At 40.8% G+C, this 13,742-nt stretch overlaps 1 pseudogene; it reads right to left on the minus strand.

Annotated features, from left to right (window-relative positions):
• Positions 1–10,555: 10,555 nt before the first annotated feature.
• On the minus strand, positions 10,556–12,578 carry LOC103348852 (inositol polyphosphate 5-phosphatase OCRL pseudogene; annotated as a pseudogene).
• Between the last annotated feature and the right edge of the window lie 1,164 nt (positions 12,579–13,742).

A 13,742-nucleotide genomic window follows, 5' to 3' on the forward strand; every position in this document is an offset into this window, starting at 1 on the left:
GCCCAAGTGTATCTTTTAGGAACATCCTATCTCCCTTCAATGAAATAACTTCACTTAAGAAACTGCATGCCCCTTATACAAGCATACCCCCCCAACTTGCCAATTTATATAGGAATTGCTTAGACATATTTATTACATTCATCTTACGTATTACCTGCTATCTATATTAAATATACTACAGAAGAAAGTACTATCATTATAATAATTTCATAATTTGTTTTTACAAATTTCACCTGAATTTGATATTATAGACCCAGGAAAAACAGGATCTATCTCAGGTTAATCTTTATTTCCTGGCTGCAAAAAGGTTTATTTCTCTCATAGTGTGAGTAATCTGGTTTAGCTCTAGGGTGAATAGTTGATCAGAAGTATAGCGTAAGACTAAAATCTAATAGGTAAGTTTCAAAATGCTATCTCCATGTCTGGTTGTGTCTCCATTTTTTTTTTTTTTTTTTTTTTTTTTTTGACAGGCAGAGTGGACAGTGAGAGAGAGAGAGAGAGAAAGGTCTTCCTTTGCCGTTGGTTCACCCTCCAATGGCCGCCGCGGCCGGTGCGCTGCGACCGGCGCACCGCACTGATCCGATGGCAGGAGCCAGGAGCCAGGTGTTTTTCCTGGTCTCCCATGGGGTGCAGGGCCCAAGCACCTGGGCCATCCTCCACTGCACTCCCTGGCCACAGCAGAGGGCTGGCCTGGAAGAGGGGCAACCGGGACAGAATCCGGCGCCCCGACCGGGACTAGAACCCGGTGTGCCGGCGCCGCTAGGCGGAGGATTAGCCTAGTGAGCCGCGGCGCCGGCCAGTGTCTCCATTTTTGCCTAGGTTTTCTTCTTACACTCTCCAACTTCTCTGGTTCTTGCATGATTTGCAAGAAATGATGCCATCACTTTATTGTTATCATTATTATGATCACTAGAGACTAAAGATTTTTGTAGGTATCGAAGATGTGTTTGTAATAAATGCCTCAGATACAAAAAAATTTATAAACCCCATCCAATGTTTCACATCCTGTAATGAATAGCAGAACACAAAAGAGCTAAATTTTGCAGTCTACTGTAAGCAATTCCAAATCAGAATTGAAAGCTTAATCTAGATTTAACTGACCCACTATTTAAATGGATCTATGTTTTTTATAAAAATCCAATAACATGTAGTATTAAAAGATTTTTTTCTTAAATTATTATTGAAATTGATGGAGCAAGATGAAAGGTCTATTTCAAACAACACACACACACCACACACACACATTCACATGAGCGCACCACCCAAGAATTTTTATTCTCAAGTTTGTTAGTCACAATTGTTTTCTCCATATTCTTCCGTTTGCTAGCCCTACCTATCAGCTTCACGAACCCCTGTCAGGAAGGTTCATGTTTCTTGAGAGTAAATATATCCTCTCTGTAGACTTATGATGAGAAGAGCAATTTGCTTTCTTCCAGCTTTGTGCAACAGGTGTTGGAGTCTCAATTTCCTATGCTACTCAACATAGAGAGAGCTGCTTCTCCACGTCTGTTATCTTATCAGAAACAGGAAAATATTCTCCTCTTTCCAAGCCTTCTGTCAAACCAATGAAGTTTTCTCCTTTTAAGTACTTGTGTTTCTATTTTTCTAATTATAGAACTACAATTGACTGTAGATTAGCCTTTCCAATTCTATATGCCATAATTACAATTGCTTAATCTTTATGATTCATGGTATAAAATTTTTCAAATGTTTAAATCTACCTCTTAGATCATTATTTCTTTTTAGATAGTTCATATTCACCACTTAATTTACGTCTTTGAACTTTTAACTTATTTAAAAATTTGAATATAAGGCCGGAGCTGCAGCTCAATAGGCTAATCCTCCACCTTGCAGTGCTGGCACACCGGGTTCTAGTCCCAGTCGAGGCGCTGGATTCTGTCCCGGTTGCCCCTCTTCCAGTCCAGCTCTCTGCTGTGGCCCGGGAGTGCAGTGGAGGATGGCCCAGGTCCTTGGGCCCTGCACCCAGCATGGGAGACCAGGAGAAGCACCTGGCTCCTGCCATCGGATCAGTGCGGTGCGCCGGCCGCAGCACGCTGGCCATGGCAGCCATTGGAGGGTGAACCAACGGCACAAAGGAAGACCTTTCTCTCTGTCTCTCTCTCTCTCTATCTATCTATCCACTCTGCCTGTAATAAAAAAATTAAAAAAAAATTAAAAAATAAAATTTGAATATAATACGTGTACATTTTTATGGTATGCAATGTAACTTCAACATATGTTTATAGCATAAACTGATCAAATCAGATAATTAGCTTTTCCATTTGCTTATATATCATATATTTTTGAAGTCTATTAGCTCCTCTCTTACAGTTCTTTATGTAGTATGTAATACATAATTTGTGCAACACTGTAACTTTTTGCTTCTATCTGATTGTGTTTTGGTGGAGCTTTTGCTGCTCAATTATTAATATGTTTTTTAAAGATTTATATATTTATTTGAAAGGCAGAGAGGCAGAGCCAAAAAGCCAGAGACAGAGAGAGGCCTTGCATCTGCTGGTTCACTCCCCATATGGCCATAAAGGTTGGAACTGTGCTGATCCGAAGCCACACAACATGCATAGCTTAGCCTAACATCACATGCATAGCTTAGCCTAAAACAACATGCATAGCTTAGCTTAACTCTTCCAGGCAACTCACCTTTTATTTTCCTCATCTTTTCTTTGAAAATTGTTAAATCTTTGATTGCATTGCATTTTTTTTTTAAAAGCAGAGTTTAGTTTATTTCTGAGTGTCATTCTAGATTCTATCAACATGTGAGCATCTAAATCAAAACCTGGCCCTGAGTCAAAAGTTGAGTAAATAGGTTTCCACCATTTTCCCTGGCCTTTTTTTTTTTTCCTTTGGTTGAATTTATTGATAGCTCTTTCCACTAGTATTAGTTTTTGAGGCACATGGATTCATGTATTTATCTCTCTGATTGTCTCCCTGGTATATTCCCAATCCTTTGCTTCTAATACCCAAAAAGACGTTATACAATTAGAGTCTACATTACATGAATTTTCAGAACATTCAATACAGCATGCCTATCATGATTCTTATTTTTTTTTGTAATGGATTTTTTTTTTTAAATTTTATTTGACAGGCAGAGTTAGTGAGAGAGAGAGATAGTTAGAAAGGTCTTAATTCCATTGGTTCACCCCACACATGGCAGCTAAGGCCGGCGCTGCACCGATCCAAAGCCAGGAGACAGGTGCTTCCTCCTGGTCTCCCATGTGGCTACAGGTGCCCAAGCACCTAGGCCACCCTCCACTGCCTTCCGGGGCCACAGCAGAGAGTTGAACTGGAAGAGGAGCAACTGGGACTAGAACCCGGCGCCCATATGGGATGCTGGCACCACAGGCAGAGGATTAACCAAGTGAGCCACGGTGCCGACTTGTATTAGATTTTTAATTATTTCCATTGCTTCTTATACAAAATGATGAGAATACTTCACTGAGTTTGTACAAATTTGTATATATGAAATGCATGAAGTTAGTATATCTGAAATAAAATTTTTCTAGTTAAAAAATTTAAAAACAACCAGTGCCGTGGCTCAATAGGCTAATCCTCAGCCTGCGGTGCTGGCACACCAGGTTCTAGTCCCGGTCGGGGCGCCAGATTCTGTTCCGGTTTCCCCTCTTCCAGTCCAGCTTTCTGCTGTGGCCCAGGAGTGCAGTGGAGGATGGCCCAAGTGCTTGGGCCCTGCACCTGCATGGGAGACCAGGAGAAGCACCTGGCTCCTGTCATCGGATCAGCGCGGTGCGCCGGCCGCAGCGCGCCGACTGCAGTGGCCATTGGGAGGTGAACCAATGGAAAAGGAAGACCTTTCTCTCTCTCTCTCTCTCTCTCTCTCTCTCTCACTGTCCACTCTGCCTGTCAAAAAAAATTAATTAAAAACTATAAGCATTCATAATGTACATTTCCATAAAATTTTGGAATATTCTATTGTATACATATATTTCTAGGCTTACATAAGTACAGTCCATGATTTTACATGTGTAAATTGCCTACCAGTGCATTTTACAGACTGTATCTCTGTCATTAAGCAACACATGATTGTATAACTATGTCCATGCATATATGTACATATATAAAAAATCTATATACATCTATGTATATGTATGCCCATACGTGCATGTATAATAAAGGTAAGAACTAACTTCTTATTTATGTACAGAATGTAATATAGCATTATGTATATGAAGATGATTCAACAGCTAGAATATCATTCAATATATTAAGTTCCATAGTTTAGAACACAATTAGTTTATTCAATAATGTTTACAATGATATAATATTTTACATAGTTTTGAAAAATATCTTCTCTAGATGAGAAAAACATAAATAGATAAACAAACCAAATTTCTGTTGTTGAATTTTCTAATGCAATAATTGCTGAATTTTAAATGCCTCACACACAATGTTTCATTTTTAAAAATACACTAGAAGAAAAGAACACTGTTCCTAACAGTAGAGACAATGTCTGAAAACAATCATAAAATCTCAAAATGTGAATATCATTTGTACATATTACATTTTTGGTATTCTGTTAGTTATCACAGATCAGGGAAAACATATGATATTTATCTTTTTATGGGACTGGCTTGTTTCACTTAGTATAATGGCTTCCAGTTACTTCCATTTTGTCATGAAAGGACTTAATTTTTTATGGCTGGATAGTATTCCATTATATATGTATATGTTCATAGGTGATATAGATATGTGATGTATACATATATCACAAAATTTCTTTATCTAGTTATCAGTTGGTGAACATCTGGGTTGATTTCATATCCAAGCTGTTGTGAATTGAGCTGCAATAAATATAAGAGTAGAGATAACTTTCATATTCTGATTTTTTCTTACTATTTGTTGAACTCTTTACTTAATATACTGATAAAATTAACCCTATATTAAGTCATGCCTAATATGGCCAGTACTGGGCTCAAACGGAACCAAGAGCCAGAAACTAAATCCAGATAGCCTATATCAGTTGCAGGGACCTATATAATTGAGTCATCACATACTCATTCAGTTATGTATTAGATGAATTTATACTGCCATCAAACACTTTGATTTGGGAAGCAAACATCTTAAGCATGGTCTTCACAGCTACTCCAACAATTTTAGTAAAAATTGATAATATGTCTGCTTCCGTACTCATTTCCAATTTTGAAGATAATTAGTCTAAATCTACTTTCCTTTATCCACAATGGATCATTCACCCTAAAATGATACCATATTCATCTTAAAAATTTTACATTTTACTTGTATCATATATGCAATTTATATCTGTATGGGTTTACAGTTTTTCCAAGCAGTATCTGCTCTCTCTTCCTGATTGGATATCACTTAATATTTTTGTCTCTCTCCTAAGAGAGTAGGTGAAAGGGAAACAGCAATAAGCCAACTAGGAGCATACTTGTGAGTGGGTAAAACATTTAAGTTCATTTATTTTTGTATTGGCCTTAGAATCTAGGCATACAATTCCTGCAGAGTGTGACTCTCAGCAGTAGCAAATAGAATATTGGCTCAAAGCAATTTATCAAGGAATAAAGAGCTGCTGTAACACAGTCCTTAACTCCACAGAATAAAACTGTGAACAACAAAATGAGAGCTGGAATTCCAGTGCTATAACCTGCTCTGTCTGTTCACCCTTCTCCTTTCAACAGGAGCTTATTATAGTAAATTCTATATTCAAGACAGGAAACATGATAATGATACTATTTAATTATACACAATAAAAACTATTTCTAGCCATTAGTTACAAGCAACAGATTGTAAACACACACACACAATTATTTGAGGAATCTTTCCTTATCTTCTCTCTAGTGTTCCCCTTTACTCATGGATTTATTCTGGCATCATCTTTATATCACCATTCTAAATATTTTATGCATTTTAATTTTGCTGGTATTAAAGACTACTCCCTTTTCTTTCCTCTCTTTCTAAAGAGGAAATTTCTCTAGGTTTCCTGAGTTTAAAGACATATCATTGGCTACATTTAGTGTACAGGTTATTTACTTTAAAAAATGTATTTATTTGAAAGAGCTACAGGGAGAGAGGGAGAGAGCAAGGTCTTCTATCCCTGTGTGGCTGCAATGGTCAGGACTGGGCCAGGCTGAAGCCAGGACTCAGAAGCTTCATCCCAGCCACCCATATGGATGACAGGGGCCCAAGCACTTGGGCCCTCTTCTGATGCTTTTCTCAGGACATTAGCAGGGATGTGAGATCAGAAGTGGAACAGCCAGGACACAAACCATCTCCCATGTGAGATGCCAGGCAGTGGCTTTACCCACTATGCCCCAATTCTGGTTCTGGATAAACAGTGGTGGTCTTTGTAACTATTCTCCCTTTTTCTCACTTTTATCTCATCTTCTTCTCTCAGCTCCACCTGGTTTTTAAGAGATTGTTTGCTTTGATGCCAACATCCCATCTAAAACTGATGTTGAAATTTAAATGGCAATGTGATGATATTAAGACATGAGACCTTAACAGGTGATTTGGTCATGAGGGGTCACTCTGTAGTCAGTGGGTTAGTTACCACAAGAATAGGCTTGTTAGAAAAGCAAGGTCTGCTTTCTCTTGCTGTCTTGCTCTGTTTGCAGGATGTCCTCATCATGTTACGATGTAGCACGAATACCCACCCAAGAGGCTGGAGCCGTGTGCTTGGACATCTTAGCCTCCAGAGCCGTGAGCAAAATAAACTCCTATTGCTTATTATTAACTGAATCTGGGTTATTCTGTGACAGCAGCGCAAAACATATTAAGAACAGATATGGTTCTTGTTTTAGGGCAGAAGGAAGCAAGGGTTGCACATCTCCTCAAAGGAAAGGGTTTTTGAACCACTGTTTCTGAAAGCCATCATCAGCTCTGTGATATTGTTATATATTTCCTAAAAGTCTTTTTGTTTCTTGAGTTGAGGCATGTTCCCATCCCTTCGGTTTCTTCTCTCTCTTCCCTACTGCACGTTCGTGACTAGGCTTTCTTTGTCCTTCCTAGCCAGATAGATTTACATAGTTTAGAAAAATAGTCTTTCTTGATGTTTTCTCTTGTTTCTTCTCATTTCTTCTAATTTTCTTCTCATTTTTATAATGGAATAAGAAAATTAAATGTTTGAATTTGTGCCTTGTGAGGTGTGGGGGACAAGTCTTTGACTTTCTTGGTTCAAAGATTTTAGGGAATCACTAGCATAGGAAACTAATGATAGCTTGCAACAATCTATGCATAGACTTGAATAAGAAATACTTTATTAATATTTTATGTTTGATTTTCTGGTTATAAGTCTGGAGCAGAAAAGTGTACTTCAAAAAGTTTGTGCAAAGGGACTGGTGTTGTAGCACAGCGGGTTACATTACCATTTGTGATGCTGAAGTACTGTTCTGCTTCCTGCTTATGTGCCTAGAAAGAGCAAACAATGACCCAAGTACTTGGGCCCTCATGTCCACACAAGAGATCAGGATGGTGTTCCTGGCTCTTGGCTTTGACCTGACATAGGCCTGGTTGTTGTGTCAATTTAGAGAGTGAAACAGCAGATGGAAGATCTCTTAATCACATTCTACTTTTCAAATAAATAAATAAACCTTTTTAAAATTTGAAAATGATGGAATTAAAATGTTTACTTTGGAAATGCATGTATCTGAGGAATTATTAAAATTTTGATGGAAATGAGTATTATGAAAACTACTTATGAATTTCAAGTTTTTGCACACAAAAATCCATTTTTAATGCTACTTCTAATGAACTTCCTTAAGTATTCTGATATGTTGTCTCTCATGAATTTTGACATACTGATGTGAAAATGGAATCTTACTAATAAAAATATTAATGTGATTTTTTTTTACTTTTTGACAGGCAGAGTGGACAGTGAGAAAGGTCTTCCTTTGCCGTTGGTTTACCCTCCAATGGTGACCGTGGCCGGCGCGCTGTGGCCGGCGCACCGTGCTGATCCGATGGCAGGAGCCAGGTACTTATCCTGATCTCCCATGGGGTGCAGGGCCCAAGGACTTGGTCCATCCTCCACTGCACTCCCGGGCCACAGCAGAGAGCTGGCCTGGAAGAAGGGCAACCGGGACAGAATCCGGCGCCCGGACTGGGACTAGAACCCGGTGTGCCGGCGCCACAAGGCCTAGTGAGCTGCGGTGCCGGCCAATATGATTTATTTTATTAGCACTTATTATAGGATTTGAACATTTAACTAGATCATCTTCTGGCACTGTAGAGATGACAAGATGAATCTATTCTTAGTCTTACATGAATGAAATTCACCACCCACCCTTGACCTTTCAGATCTTTAGCTATTTCACATTGGTAACTTAACTCCTATTTCCCTAACTCCCAATCAGAAAAAGGTTTAACTTGGGTATCACAGGATACATGATTACGTCTTTTCTTCCCAGAGAATTCAATTCTCAAGAGAAAGTGGAACTGGAGAACCATTTACTGGTGGACTTGCCCTTGGCAATCTCCTCAGAATGTACTAGAAGAATCATGGAGCTGGTGTCTGAGATTGTACACCGAGCCTCCATGTGTTATACTCCTCACATATAATGGTAATAGGCAAGAATGCATCCACTTGGGGTTGTTTTAAGGAAAACAAATCAGGAGGAAGCCAATTGGCCAAGGCAGTTTTTCAGTCAGTGGCTTATGGCTTGCTTGTTAAACAACAGAGATTAATTTAAAGAAACATATAAAAAAGGCTGTCCCACAAAACTTGAATAAATGAAAAGCTCAGAGGGTCATCTTGGGTGAGAGAGGCACCACGCATTGTTGGTCCCCCTAGACAGTCTTTTACATAGCACTGGATACAGTGACTGGATATAGGAGCCAGGGGAGTCTCCAAATCCTTCACTTGAAAGAGCTGGTTATAGGCCGGTGCCGCGGCTCACTAGGCTAATCTTCCACCTGTGGTGCCGGTACTCCGGGTTCTAGTCCCAGTTGGGGTGCCGGAGTCTGTCCCGGTTGCCCCTCTTCCAGTCCAGCTCTCTGCTGTGGCCCGGGAGGGCGGTGGAGGATGGCCCAAGTGCTTGGGCCCTGCACCCGCATGCGAGACCAGGAAGAAGCTCCTGGCTCCTGGCTCCAGATCGGCGCAGGGCCAGCCATAGCGGCCATTGTGGGGTGAACCAACAGAGGGAAGACCTTTCTCTCTGTCTTTCTCTCTAACTCTGCCTGTCAAAAAGAAAACAAAAGAAAGAGCTGGTTATAAACTTCATAATGAGCACCTCTGAGGGAGGGGTGACATCCGCCCTTCTGAAGACTGAAGAAGCAGCTCTGAGGGTTGGTCTCAGTGCCCTCGCTGTGGGAGGGAGCAATAGCTTGAGGTGCACGCTCTCCCTTTTCTTCCTTGCGGTGCAAATGGTGCTCTGCAGGCTGATTCCAAAGGGTGCATGAGTCCCGTAAACAGTCAGGATAAGTCCTGATGTAAAATGTGAATGGTAACAGGAAAAGGACAGTAGGAAGCAGGACCTGTCAAGCACGAATCCTCTCACTCTTGAAATTCTCCAAGTGCTCCCCTCTGCCTGTGATTCCCTCACAACAATAGTACGTCGTCTCTAATAGTTCCTAAAGTTATGCCACTAAGTGTGATTTGAGACAGAGCATCTGGTTCCATCCAGGGCAGATTCATTGAGAGACCAATGTTACAGTGAAATACAGACACCATCTTAGTAGTAGAAATGCACAAATGCATGTAACAACCACACATGGACCATGAATTCACTGTTGAGGGCACCCAGGGATTCACTAGCCTCACCCAGGCTCCCGTCAAAGTGATAGAACAAGTGGAGAGGCGTGCAAAGAAGTGAGACAGGGTTTGGGTGACTTGAAAGTGCTTCATACAAACAACTACAGATGAGTCTGAACAAGGGCAAGTAGTGCTTGCAGGCCTAGAATGGGAATGTTGGAGAATCCAGCCCCAGGGTACTAAGGACAGTCATGACAGTCTGGTAGAGGCAACAAACACAACTCTAGATAAAGGACTGTTCATACAGATCTCCTTGCCTTATAAAGAGGAAAACACAAAAACACTAAAATAGAGTAACTCTGACTAGGCAATGTAAGTCTAAAAGTAATTTGCTGTTTAGGATATAAAGGAGGGATTAGGAAACTCTCTTCCTTTTGTACTATAAACAGAACTTGAACTTCTCAATAGACCCTTCCTACAGCGTGACTTTATTTAAAAAAAAAAAAAAAAAAAAAAAAAAAAAGCTTTATTTTATTTATTTGAAAGAGTTACAGAGAAAGGTAGAGACAGAGAGAAAGAGATCTTCCATCTGCTGGTTCACTCCCCAGATGGCCACAACTGTGCCGATCCGAAGCCAGGAACTTCTTCCGGGTCACCCATGTGGGTTCCGGAGCCCAAGGACTTGGGCTATCTTCCACTGCTATCCCAGGCCATAGTGGAAAGCTGGATTGGAAGAGGAGCAGCCGGGACTAGAACTGACACCCATATGGGATGCGGGAACTTAAGGCCTTTTAAAAAAATCATTCTTGAAATAACTTAGAGCCAGCCAATCTTCTACCTTTAGGATCTTTAAAAGTAACAAGAGAAAGAGCCTTAGTCATCCTCACTCGAGTCATCTTCACTCACAAGCAGAAAGCCCTGAATGACCTGGATAGCATGCTGGTGGTCGCTTGGAGTCTCCCTTGCCACAATGTTGTGTGGAGGCCTTGGGAGAAGCCTGGTGAACAGAGTAGTGATCATGCTGCCGCTGATGTTGTATTCAGAGAATTTTAAGAGTTCTCAAAGAAATGCCATCAAGTAGCAGAAGGCATTCCTGTGGCATCTTGGAAGCTGGAAAATCACCTGTTGGCAGATCTGGGGATCATGAGTAGAGGCAAGGCATCACTGATAGAACTTGTAACAGATGACCGGCTCTGGCAGGGGTCCAGGAAAATGAGCAACACCTCAGCAACAGAGTGATGATTGCCAGGGACTGTCTCAGGAATGCTGGTGTCCAGACAGTCAATGATTGCTCTAACTCTTCCTGCATCCCAGCAGTCTGGGACGGGTTCTCCTGGAGACAGGTCCATCTGAATAAGTGATCCGCTAGAAGCCAGATTTCCTTGGGGACCTGAAGGGGTCTCTCACTTGCATCTGCATCCAAGGGAACCATCTGCAGAGGGGATTTCTCCAAGTCTGAGTTTGGCAATAAGAACTTCGCGGGTTGGTCTTTTCATTCAGCACAAAGCCTCTAAGGATGTATCAAAATGACGTGGGAGGTAATTTCCACCGTTGATCAAGAAGTGATCTTTGCCTTGATCCAGGTGAAGGACAAGAATATCTTCAAGCTTATCCTGAGTTTAAAGTGGTCATAGAGTCTTTGCTGACAAATACAAGAGAAATGTCCACGGTTTCATTTGGCTCCAAGTAGCCCTCAAAAGGTTTAGCCCAAAGACGGCTTACAGTACTGGCTGCCATGAAGTTTAGAGATGGAAGAAAAGAAAGGCAGGGAACCTGTCCATTGTTGCTGATCTGGAACTTCTTTTGTAGTTGCGAAAGTTCATATTCTCAAACACAAACTCCTGCCTGCTGAGTTCTAAGGAGAGAAGTCATTTTCCATCCTGTCCATGATGTGTATGATATCTTCAAAGACTTTCCAATACTTCTGTTCATCCACAGTCTTCACCCCAAATTCGGAAGAATGAGCTCACAAGCTAGAGGTTACTGGTTTGGAGTTCCAAGTGACTCTGCTGATGAAGTTGAGTAACATTTGTTCCTCTCCAAAGTATGCAGTCATGCCAGGTTGGAATCTGACATTTCCCACTGGAATCCCATCAGTCTGTTGTTGAGTCGCAATTTTAAGTGGAGATAAATGTGACTCCCCTTCCGTTGAAGTCCAGGAAAGCTTTTCCTGTGTGCACTGAATATTTAGTTGGTCAAATTTCAAGAGTTTCTGAAGGCCATTCTTTTTAATAAGACTTTTCACCGCAATGGCATCAGGCATGCAAAGTCTGTAGTTCAAGAGATTCTGAATGTTGCTAGCTACTTTGGGATGTTCCTTGTAAACAGTGTCTTGTTCAGATGGAAGCACTCTATTTATTGAAGAGCGTGGGGGTTCCTGATGAGTCTGCATACGCTGATTTTGTGAATTCATTTTCTTGTCCAAATTCATAGTTGAAAAATTATCCTCAAATCGAAGAAGCCCTGAAAAAATGGATTTCTCCTTAGTGTGTAATTTCTGGTACCAGCTGGATGAGTTTCCGCGACGGAACAGGAAGTTGTTCTTGACTGAGCTTCCTGAGCGGCAAGCACTTCTGAGAGGAACTTCAGACAGTGCTACTAGTCAGGAATTTCAAAGCTGCGCTCTCTGGCCCAGTCTCCCTGATTCCGAATTTTTCAGCCACTGTTTGAAGCTATGTCAATCAAAAGAGTTTATTCTGCTTCTTGAACACATCTGAAGTGGCTATTTATAGGAATGGTATCTTGAACATGCTTTTCCTTTTCATGCAACTGGATTATTAACTCACTTGCCTATTCCGCTGGGCTAGAGTCAGGGCCCAGGGCTCAAGGACAAGACTCTTCATCTCCAAACACTCGAGGCAAGGGGCTGGGCTCTGACCAGGAGCAGTGGCTCCATTTGGGTGGTCTCTGGGCTCTTCGGGGTTGCTGAATACAAGCGGATCCAATGACACTGCCTCTTGCATCCTAACAACCACCTACCTGGGCTACCTGTCATTTCAGAAACTGCTTAGTGCCAGGCTCCAGGAGGCAGAAGCTGGGAGCTGGAAATATATATCTAATATAAGCATTTCTGTGTAAGTCTGTGGCCTTTTAAAACAGGTTTAAAGAGACAACTTCTTACCTTTCTGTTCTCAATTCTCAGTTTCTATCAGTGTTACCATTATTCCCAGAATTTTAGCCATATCACTCCTCCAGGAAAAAAAATCATACTTCCTGCTAAATTTTTTGTACGTACTATTTCTTATGTTTGAAAGCTATTGTCTATAAACGTTCACACCCGGTCACTTTCTTTTCTTTTTTTTTTTTTTTAATTTATTTGACAGGTAGAGTTAGACAGTGAGAGAGAGAGAGAGACAGAGAGAAAGGTCTTCCTTCCGTTGGTTCACCCCCGCAATGGCCGCTAAGTCCTGAACTGTTCCGATCAGAAGCCAGGAGCCAGGTGCTTCCTCCATCCAGTCACTTTCTTAACACTTTGGTCTCAGAAAAAATTTCGTTTCATTCATGAGACCATCTGATTGTACCTGCTGTAAAGTAACAATCGCACAATGACACCAGATCACTCTCGTTCATTCATTATTGATTCATATTTTTCCCATCTGTTTTCATTAATACTTGTCATTATTTGTCTATGACATCAGCAGGGTATGGATATTTTTTCTACAGTTTGATCTCTGGTTAGTGCCTTATGCACAAGATGCACAGTACACATTTTTTGAGCTCTTTAGTAGATGAATTAGTATTGTGTAACTGTGTGTATCTATTACAGTATACTGGTAAAGATTTAACAATTAGCAATCTGGTAAATAAACCACCATAATTTATAACACTTGTTAATTCCCATGGAACTCATAGGAACTAACATGTCAATTTCATGCTAACCCATCAGTCTCCAGCTTCTAAAGTCAATGAACTTGGAGTTGGAAAGATGTGCACATAACTATTTCTATTAATCTAGTGTGTGTCAAATAGAACTTGCTCCAACACACTAACTTTCTTTCATCAAGCAGATGTTTATTATTAGACATTAAGATATATAACCTTTACTTATTTCCTAAATCTA

Source organism: Oryctolagus cuniculus, chromosome 3 (assembly GCF_964237555.1).
Source record: "Oryctolagus cuniculus chromosome 3, mOryCun1.1, whole genome shotgun sequence".
NCBI lineage: Eukaryota > Metazoa > Chordata > Mammalia > Lagomorpha > Leporidae > Oryctolagus > Oryctolagus cuniculus.